This window comes from Paramormyrops kingsleyae, chromosome 17, assembly GCF_048594095.1.
Source record: "Paramormyrops kingsleyae isolate MSU_618 chromosome 17, PKINGS_0.4, whole genome shotgun sequence".
In the NCBI taxonomy this organism is placed as follows: domain Eukaryota; kingdom Metazoa; phylum Chordata; class Actinopteri; order Osteoglossiformes; family Mormyridae; genus Paramormyrops; species Paramormyrops kingsleyae.
Genome location: NC_132813.1, coordinates 22159632 through 22169405, shown reverse-complemented (window position 1 = coordinate 22169405; position 9774 = coordinate 22159632). Strand labels below are relative to the sequence as shown.

Sequence of the window (9774 nt, the reverse complement as noted above, 5' to 3'; positions counted from 1 at the left end):
CCAGGCGTGCCTATTCTGGACCTGCTTGCTCCAGACCTGCCTGCTCTGGACCTGCCAGAGCCGCCTGCTGCTGCCGCCGATCTGACCGCGGCACTGCCTGCTGCCGCTGCTCTGCCCGCGGCAACGCCTGCTGCTGCCGCCACTCTGCCCGCGGCACTGCCTGCTGTTGCTGCCGCCGCTCTGCCCGCGGCACCGCCTGCTGCAGCTGCCGCCGCCTTGCCAGCGGCATCGCCTGTCCTGCCTGACCCACCTGCTCTGCCTGCAGTCCCTGCAGCTGCCACCACTCTGTCTGCGGCACTGCCAGAGGTGGCCGCGGATGCGCCCCCTGCTGGCCGCGTGATGGCGGCGCCCGCTGCGGCGCCCCCTGCTGGCCGCGTGATGGCGGCGCCCGCTGCGGCGCCCCCTGCTGGCCAAGTGACTGCGGCGCCCGCCGAGGCGCCCCCTGCTGGCCAAGTGACTGCAGCGCCCGACGAGGTGCCCCCTGCTGGCCGCACACCCAAGATGCCCTCCGAGGTGCCCCTTGCTGGCCACGTGACGGCGGCGCCCGTCCTGCCGGCACCTGAACTGCCCGTCTCGCCTGTCCTGCCGGCTCTTGACCTGCCCGTCTCGCCTGTCCTGCCGGCTCTTGACCTGCCCGTCTCGCCTGTCCTGCCGGCTCTTGACCTGCCCGTCTCGCCTGTCCTGCCGGCTCTTGAACTGCCTGTCTCGCCGGTCCTGCCGGCGCCTGAACTGCCTGAGGTGGCCGCGGTTGCGCCCCCTGCTGGCCGTGTGATGGCGGCGCTCCCTGCTGGTCGCGTGCTGGCGGCGCCCGTCGAGGCGCCCCCTGCTGACCGGAGGCCCGAGGCACCTGCCCAGGCGGCCCCTGCTGGTCGCACGCCTGCAGCTGCCTCCGCTCTGCCTGAGGTGCCCGCCGAGGCGCCTCCTGCTGGCCACACGCCCGCGGCCCTGCCTGAGGCTGCCTCTCCCGTCCTGCCCGCGGCCCTGCCTGAGGCTGCCTCTCCCGTCCTGCCCGCGGCCCTGCCTGACGCCGCCTCTCCCGTCCTGCCCGCGGCCCTGCCTGAGGCCGCCTCTCCCGTCCTGCCCGCGGCCCTGCCCGCGGCCCTGCTTGAGGCCGCCTCTCCCGTCCTGCCCGCGGCCCTGCCTGAGGCCGCCTCTCCCGTCCTGCCCGCGGCCCTGCCCGCGGCCCTGCTTGAGGCCGCCTCTCCCGTCCTGCCCGCGGCTCTGGCTGCTCCGCCTGCGGCCACGCCCGCGGCTCTGGCTGCTCCGCCTGCGGCCACGCCCGCGGCTCTGGCTGCTCCGCCTGCGGCCACGCCCGCGGCTCTGGCTGCCCCGCCTGCGGCCACGCCCGAGGCTCCGGCTGCCCCGCTTGTTGCCTCCCTCCTGACTCCCTCGCCCTTACCCCGGCAAGGCCGACACCCCCCAGGACCCCGTCTTTCAGTGTCCCGTAAGGGACGGGGACACAGGCGTCGGGCCCGGGTCCCGCCCGCCCTGCCCCCTGGCTCGCCCGTTCGGCCCCTGGCTGTGGCTCGGTGGCTGCCTGCCGGTCCTCCGCCTCGGGGTCGGCGGTCTCCGCCGGGTCCCCACCTGGATCCTCGGTGCCGGTCCTCGGTCCCGCCTCCGGCTCCATGTCGGTTGCCTCCGGGCCCCCCTGCTCCGGCTGGGCGTCGGACGGCGCCTTCCCCGGCTCCGGCTGCGCCTCCGCCTGCCGCGGCGTCCCCCTCCTGCCTGCCTGCACTGGTGTTCCCTTCTGCTCCCTCCGTGTCCCCTCCGTCACTCCCTCGTCCCGTTCCCTTGGCCCCTGGGTGGTCCCCTTCAGCTCCCTTCTCCCTCTCGCCTGTGGCCCCTCCGGCCGCTGCCCGTCGCCCGCCTGGGCTCCCTCGGGCTCCCTTTTGTCCCCCTTCCGTTCCAGTTTGGTCTCCCCTGTCTGCTCCTCCTCCCTTTCCCTTTCTGCCTCCTGTCTCTGCTCCTCTGCCCTCTGTGTCTCCTCTGTTCACTCCTGGCCCCTTCGTGTCGCCTGTGGGTGTTCCCTCTGTGTCCCCCTTCTCTGTTTGCCTGTCTGCATTCCCTGTCCTTTGTCAGGTCCTGTCTTTCTTCTCATCCTTGTTCCAGTTCTGTGTCTCCGTTCTGTTCCCCGCCTTTGGTTGAGGTTTTGCTTTTTGTCTTCCAGGTCCTGTTTCCTGCCCTCGTCTCGTCCGTCGCCTCCTCTCGGGCGCGCCCGGTGTGCACGCCTTTGGGGGGGGGTTCTGTCACACCCCGCTCCGTACGATCCTAATGTGTGCCACGCCCACCTCGTTACCTCGTGTTCAGCCCTGATTGTGATCGCCTGTGTCCTATTAAGTCTAGCTTGTCTTTTGTATTTAGTCCTCGTCTGAGTCAGTCTTCCCCAGACTTGTCATTGTAGTGTCCGTCGATGTCCCTACCTGTCTGTCTCTCGAGCATTAAAACCCCGTTTGTACCCGACTTCCTGGCTCCGTTTCCCTGCTTCTCGGATCACCGGAGCCCGATCGTGACACCTGGATTCATTGTATTGTTTATTTTTTAAAATGGAGGATTTTCTTAATTTTCTAAAAAACGATAGAGAGTTGGATGACGCAACTCTGTCAGTGTTTCGAGAGGAGAAGGTAAAAAACAATATAAAGCAAATAATGCCCAAGTTATGTTGTCATTCCTTGTTGTCAGCTCTCTGGCTGAATGCAATGTTATAACTGATGTTATATTTCACAACATGAAGCGAATTTAGGTTGTTGTCACTTTTCCAGTAAGCAAATATGTGACCATGGACCACAAAACCAGTCAGTTAATTTTTTAAAATTTGGGATCTTCTGAAAGCTTTCCATTGATGTATGGTTTGATATGATAGGACAATATTTGGTCAAGATACAACTCTTTGAAAATCTGGATTAAAATATTGAGAAAATCACTTTTAAAGTTGTCCACATAAAGCACTTAGCATTGCATATTACTAAAAATATGTTTTGAAATATTTACGGTAGGAAATTTACAAAATATCTTCTTGGAACATGATCTTTACTTAATATCCTAATAAAAAATCTATAATTTTGACCCATACAATGTATTGTTGGCTATTGCTACAAATATACCCATGCTACTCATTTCTTGTGATTAAAGATCATCTACTTACACAAGACAGTTCAGCTTCACATATAGTAAATACATTCATAAAAATGTTTTAGTGGCAGAAAATATAGTTTAATAATTTATGATAATATCCATATCGCTATGTCGCAAGTACTGCTGCATATCCCTAATGGTGCTGTTTTCTGTTCCCATATCTGCTCTCAAGATTCGAGGACAGCCACCAAGACTACTTACTGTCTCAAGGAAGTAACCCCCTATGACTTTAGGATCACTGCTTGTGCAGTATGCATTCAACCATAGTATTCTCCTTGAGAATCCATCTATTGCCCCATTGATACAAATGCCAAATGGCTTCAGTTTCTCATAGGAGTCAACATGCCATAGAAAGTTGGGGCCCTTTGAAAAGTAAGCTCTTCTGTGCAGTCTTCTTTTTCTTCGCATTGAGGCGGACATCTTCTTTGCGCACATGAAGTCCTTTTTCCTTGCATTCACTGTACATCCATCTATAACCATGCAATGTGCCTGAGCCTTGGAGCTCTTTTCTAATAAACTGAATAACATCAAATAAGTTGTCAAATTTTTTTCTGCGAAAAAGTCCATTTCTATTTAAGATTTTTTTAAGTGTCTTCATGCTGATAACAATCCCATGTTTAACACTTAAAATACGAAGGATTTCTTCATACTTTAGACCCAGGTCAAAGTAATGTTGAATTAGTCCAAATCTATCCATCCTATAGGGTAAGGAATAAATGATGTGAGCTTAAAGTGGATGGAAGCCTAAGGGTAGACAGACAGAGTCTTTCTTTAATACCCACAGAGGTTCAATACAATATCAATAAACACTCCTTGTCTTTAAACAGAATACTGCTGGACTAATGGGCTATGGCCGGGGATGGCGAAGCACGGACTTCGATGGCTCCAGTGACCGGCGACCTGAGAGGGGCCAGGGGCAGCCTCAGCAATCCGCCAGGAGTAATGGATTAATAATGGGCTATGGACGGGGACGGCGTATTAATAATGATGTCGTTTAAGTGTTGGTAGGTAAATTAGATAAGCTAAGGTAGGTAAGTTAGATAAGTTGACTTTCCCTGCCGGCCCCTGGAGGATGGGCTCCCCCTTTGAGTCTGGTCCCTCCCAAGGCTTCTTCCTAATAGGGAGTTTTTCCTTGCCACTGTCGCCAATGGCTTACTCACTGGGGGCTTTGGGTGGGGATGCTGTAAAACGTTTTGAGACGGTGTACTGTGATATCGTGCTATACAATAATAAATGTGTTTGTAGATATGCTACGATAAGATATGCTTGGATATGAGCTTTACAATAAAACATATATTCAATATTTGTGTCTTTGTCATCTCTTTTGTGCTGTGTTTGTCTTTGTTTGAAAATCTTGCATCGTTAATTTATGTTTGGCACTCTCTCCTAAATGTCAATAAGCAGAGACAGAGGAATGGGAGGAAGGAACGGTTAAGTAAAAGACAACCAAAAAAAAGTATCAAAATAAGTGTTGCTTTATTTTAATTTCAGCTTTACTACCACCTATGAGTTAATAGCTGCCAGTGTTTGTGTTAAAAGTGTGTAAATAAGTTTAACTCCGGTATATTACTGAAAAACGTGCCGGCTTCTGCCTGCTGTCATTCGGCTAACGTATAGGCGACTCTTCTGGTAAGTAACAGGTAAAGTTGTCATTTAAAGTAATGCTAACGTGCATTGCCAGTTAGTAATTGTTTTACTGTGTCACGTTACGTCCTTTATAGTTGTAGTACAGTGCATTCTGAATCCATGCTAACTAGCTGGCTAGCTAATGTGAACATGAAGCAGTACTGCCTTCCAGCTTGGGGATTCCCACCCCGGTCCGCGGCCAGTTTTCCGCTGGGGCTTTTGCGGAGGGGTTGGTTGCAAATGCAAACGATTCCTTCATGTTCGTGCGTTGTGTTCAGAAGTGAAAATAAAAGATAACTATCAAATTCAATGTTCATTTCCTATTATATAAGATAAGACTGTAAAATAATTTGCCATGCATATGGATGCCATGCAGTCAGAGCATGATCAAGACAGGGTGTGAGTGGAAAAAACACAAATGTAACAGTATTTGAGGGAAGAGTGGGAAAGAGGGATATGTATGGAGAAGGAGGTTCCTCGGAGCTCCGAGATGTGATAAATCTGGAATATAGCTATATAACATAGTTTTTGATAACCCCAGCATTTGTTTTTTAGGCAAGAATGGCAAGCAGATCAGAACTGGCCAGATTTGATGCTGCAGCTTTTATTGAAAGACAAAACAAAATTGAAAAGTGTCTAAGTTTGAATGACTGTGTTTATATCAGTTATTTCATACCGAGCTCAAAGATTGATTTCATCGTACAAATACAACACACATAATGTTTACTTGAAATTACTGAAAAGTAAGTGATAGCAGAATCAGAGGGTCAATAACTTTTAATGTGGATTGTGCTCGGGATAGAAGCTGCACAAAGTGTAGATCTGACTAGTTTTCGTGTGGCACCCCACACTTCTGTCACAGTAGATAGTCCTGCCTGCCCTGCAGCTTAATCAATGAAGCGGCTCTTTCCTTACATCTAATTAATGTAGCAGCTGTTTACTTGCATCTATCACTGAAGCAGCTGCTTCCTTCCATTTGATCTACTATAGTAATTTATATGTAGTGTTTCCTTTGCTTTTGTCAGTCTCTGCCATAATTCCCAAGTTTATTTTGCAGTTTTTCCTGATATCTCTGCCACAGCTTCAGCTGCATTTTTTGCAGCCTCTCCTACACTGTCTGCTCTGGCTGCAACTTTGGCTCCTTCAACCCCCATCCTACAGCTCCAGCTGCAGCCAAACCCCCCGCAGCTACACCCACTATTCCTACTACTGTTCCTACACCTAATGCCCCAACGGCCCCAGCTTCTGCAGCTGCTGCTCCCGCTGCCCCTAATGCCCCAGCTCACTCTCTCTCTTGCTCGTCTCCTGATCTCTGACTCTTCTGCTTTCTCTCCTCTCTCTTCCATCTCTTCTTTTTCACCTCCATTTCTGTAGCGTCTGCTATTACCTGGAGTGATTTATTTGTGCAATGACAGGGAATCCTTATTCCCTGGCCTGCTATGTAGCTCAGTGGGTTGCATGAGCAGCTTGAAAGTTGACACCCTTCCAGTCATGGAACAAGGCTGGCCTTTGGTCTGTCTCACCTGTTTGTTTTATGGTTTTATTTTATCCTTAGCTTTTGGTGTGTGACAAACTTGGTGTGGTGTGACATTAAGCTTTTTCACATTAAGCGTTTTAGAATGTCCCCAAATAAGATGACGGAACAAAAAGTGGAAACGCTGCTGCTGCCTTGAAAAATAAAAAAATTACGGTACGTAAGATGTGCAGAAGGCACGTGCATGTGAACAGGAACCTTCATTCCCAATAACGTGTGAAACGGCACCCCTGAAGTCACGCATTACGACGGTCACAAAATATGGCGCGACACCAGCAAGGAGCTACCCAGCTCCGCCTGAACCCTTCGGGAAATGCCAGACGGCGTTTTGGCCAGAGCGCACCGCGTGCATTCTTTGTTGCTCTCGCGATTTTCGTTCTGCTTCATATAAGTATCTGCTGCTCAATGGTCGCTCATCTTCTCGGCACGAGCGGGGCGACGCTGCTATGTCCCCTGCTGGCCGAGACAAGCCAAGAAATATGAGCGCAGGACCAGTGTCACCGTCGGAGCGGTATCACCACGATCCCGCGTAAAATGTCAGCGCAGATAATGCGAGAATCCTCATCACTACAGCTTAATATACGTAAATATACGTGGGGTCCTCATTCAGACCGTGCATGGGATATACACGTATGCTATTGTAACCACCCTGCCGACCTGCTTATGATTTCAGAAAACCCAACGTAAGCTTAGATCAGTTAATTGGGTGGTGGACCAGTGTCTAGGTTCAAGGAGGTAAATGCTGGGCTGTGTAGTAGTCAGAAAGGGAAGACACAGAACCAGGGATGAGTGTAAACTGAACACCTTGTATTTAGAATAAAAAAAAACACAAAAAATCAGATTTACTACAATTTTAAACTTAGATTCACAATTCCAGCTCACATTCTGTAAAGTAAATTTGTCATTCCAAGTTCAGTCAAAGTCTTTTGTCCTTTCAGTTCAACGTCTTTTCAGTCGGTGGGTGCACCCAGGTAAATCAATACCGATGAAAATGGTTCAAATCCGACCACACCGGTGAACTTGAGCAAGGAAGAAGGAACGGAGGAGTTCCCTTTTTGAAGAATCCACAATCAGGTTTCCCAGTGGCGTGCCATCTCCCTTGTCAGGGAGAAAATCCAGTTCTTGTTTCCAGAGTCCAAAGAACTTCCGGGGATGTCAATAACCTAGCCTGCATAACAATATATAAAACCCTTACTGTATCAGGCTTAACATTTTAATCATTTATGGCCATATTTCACATTAAATCTAGTTTTCAAAACAAAAATTCCTATATGATAGTCATTTGATAAAGGATCTTTTCCACACATCACTTCATGGAGTGTATTTTTCTTTAATCCATGGTCCATGAGTTACTTGTTTTTAGCTTTTCTCTTTTTTAACCATTAATTATGATTATAACTGATGAATTATCACATTCAAGGTCTATTATATTTCACGCATTTTAAACTTTTTTTTCCAATCTCGATGAACACCATTTTGTCCAAGTTAACAGGAATTTTAATGATGTTAAACGTACACAAAACTTTACCAATTAACCTCAAAATAAACAATACAGTCACATTACACATTCATTTCCTTCAGACTAACACTAAAGTATGTGCCGTTTTAATGAAAAAAAAAAAACTTTTACCTTACTACAATAGCCACCGCATCCTACACGCAGCATTAGCAGCACACAGGCGCACACACATGCTAAATGGCGGCGCGACAGAGGCAACTGCTGTTAGCGATATTAGCATAGCGTGACTCACCAAGACGGTCCACAGGGCTCTCAAGTGTCACGCATTGAGAGTGACAGTCACTCTTTTCAGTCTTTTGTCACGCACTCCCGCCACACATTGTATTTCTCACGCGGAAAAATAATTCGTAGGCTAATATGCCGCAGAGCCCAATATTTCCCCAGACCGCGGCACAGTAGCGCCTCACTATAAAACAAGCGTGTCTCCGCTGGAGTCTAATGGTGCGTTCATTTTTCTCTCGGAACTCGGAAATTCTGAGTTGAGTGACATTATGGTGCGTTCGATTATTTCTCTCCAAGTCGGAACTCGGATGAAAACGTCACGAAACGTCAAGAAAAACGTCGCTTCCCGTCGGAAACACGCCTCTTTTATGAAGTCGGACAACATTTGCCCCAAGAGCCTGTCACTTACCAGCCAATCAAAAAAAAAGAAAGGGCCTATACAATAGCCAATCAGAAAATAGTACTACTGTATCTGGGTAAAATACAACACAACAACCAATGAAAAGGCATCCTGTGGAATGTCACTCTTGCCTGTCTTCAAAACTTGACAGCCCTGCGGTCCATATCCACAAAACCTACATCCACAGGCTTTGGTCGTCTCGGGCACTCTTGTATGCCTTATAAACACTTTTTTCTTTTTTGTTTATGGTTAGCACCAACTTTTGTGCTATCATCCACAAAAGTTTGTCAGTTAATTGGATTTTTCCGGTCGCTCCAGTGTGCGCGTATGGATACGGTACTCCAATTTGCTACCCGAATGAGGGCGGGACTTGCCCCTCCCCGCCTATAGTAGGGCACTAATGAGTAATTTGGCCAATTACCATAAAATGATTTGGCAGGCAACTAATCAACCAAAAAAAAATAATTCAAATAACCATAGTTTGGTTCATTAGATATAACTTATAAATACATTTTGAATGAAAATAATAAATAAATAAATAAATAAATAAATATTATAATATAAAAATAACTATTTCTACTGGGTTACACTATACTTACATACTCGGTTTCCTGGCATATACTTAAATCACGTATTTAAAAATAAGTTGCTCACATTGTTATGGAAACTTTCCCTTTCACAAAACGAATATCAAATTCTCTATTCCAGTTTAAACGGGTCTCAGCTGAGGCCCCGCACTGTTTCAAAGTAAGACATTTTTGTTGATCGTTTAATGATTAACAGTATTATAGTGCTTTTGAATAACAATTATGTAATGACATCTGCTGTCAGGAAGGGTCTCAAGGCACTGGGTCCAGTGTATAACCACCCTTTTTATTCCAAATGTAACTTTTTTCTGAAGGTGTGCTGTATTTGGTGCCAGTTAATAATTGTCAAGAAGATACACACACTGGCCCACAGTTGCAGCACATTTGTCTGCTGTACCCTCATGCAAATCCATCCATCCATCCAAATCTCCCATTCCATCACATTCCATAGGTGCTCTATTGAAATCTAGTGACTGTGGAGGCCATTTGAGTACAGTGAACTTATTTTCATGTTCAAGAAACCAGTCTGAGATGATATAAGCTCTGTCCCATGGCATGTTACCCTGCTGCAGTAGCTATTAGAAGCTGGGTACACTGTGGTCATAAAGGGATGGACATGGTCAGCAACAATACTCAGGTAGGCTGTGGCATTTAAACATTGCTCAGTTGGCACTAAGGGCCCCAAAGTGTGCGAATAAAATACTCTCCACACCATTATACCACAACCAGTCTGAATTGTTGATACAAGGCAAGA

General features: G+C 48.3%; 1 long non-coding RNA gene across 1 annotated transcript; it reads right to left on the bottom strand.

Moving 5' to 3' along the window:
- Positions 1-7078: 7078 nt before the first annotated feature.
- Positions 7079-8686, bottom strand: LOC140579202 (uncharacterized). The gene is made up of 2 exons (XR_011983348.1): positions 8044-8686; positions 7079-7460 (listed from the first exon to the last, which is right to left on the bottom strand). It is a non-coding gene; the product is annotated as an uncharacterized lncRNA (long non-coding RNA).
- Between the last annotated feature and the right edge of the window lie 1088 nt (positions 8687-9774).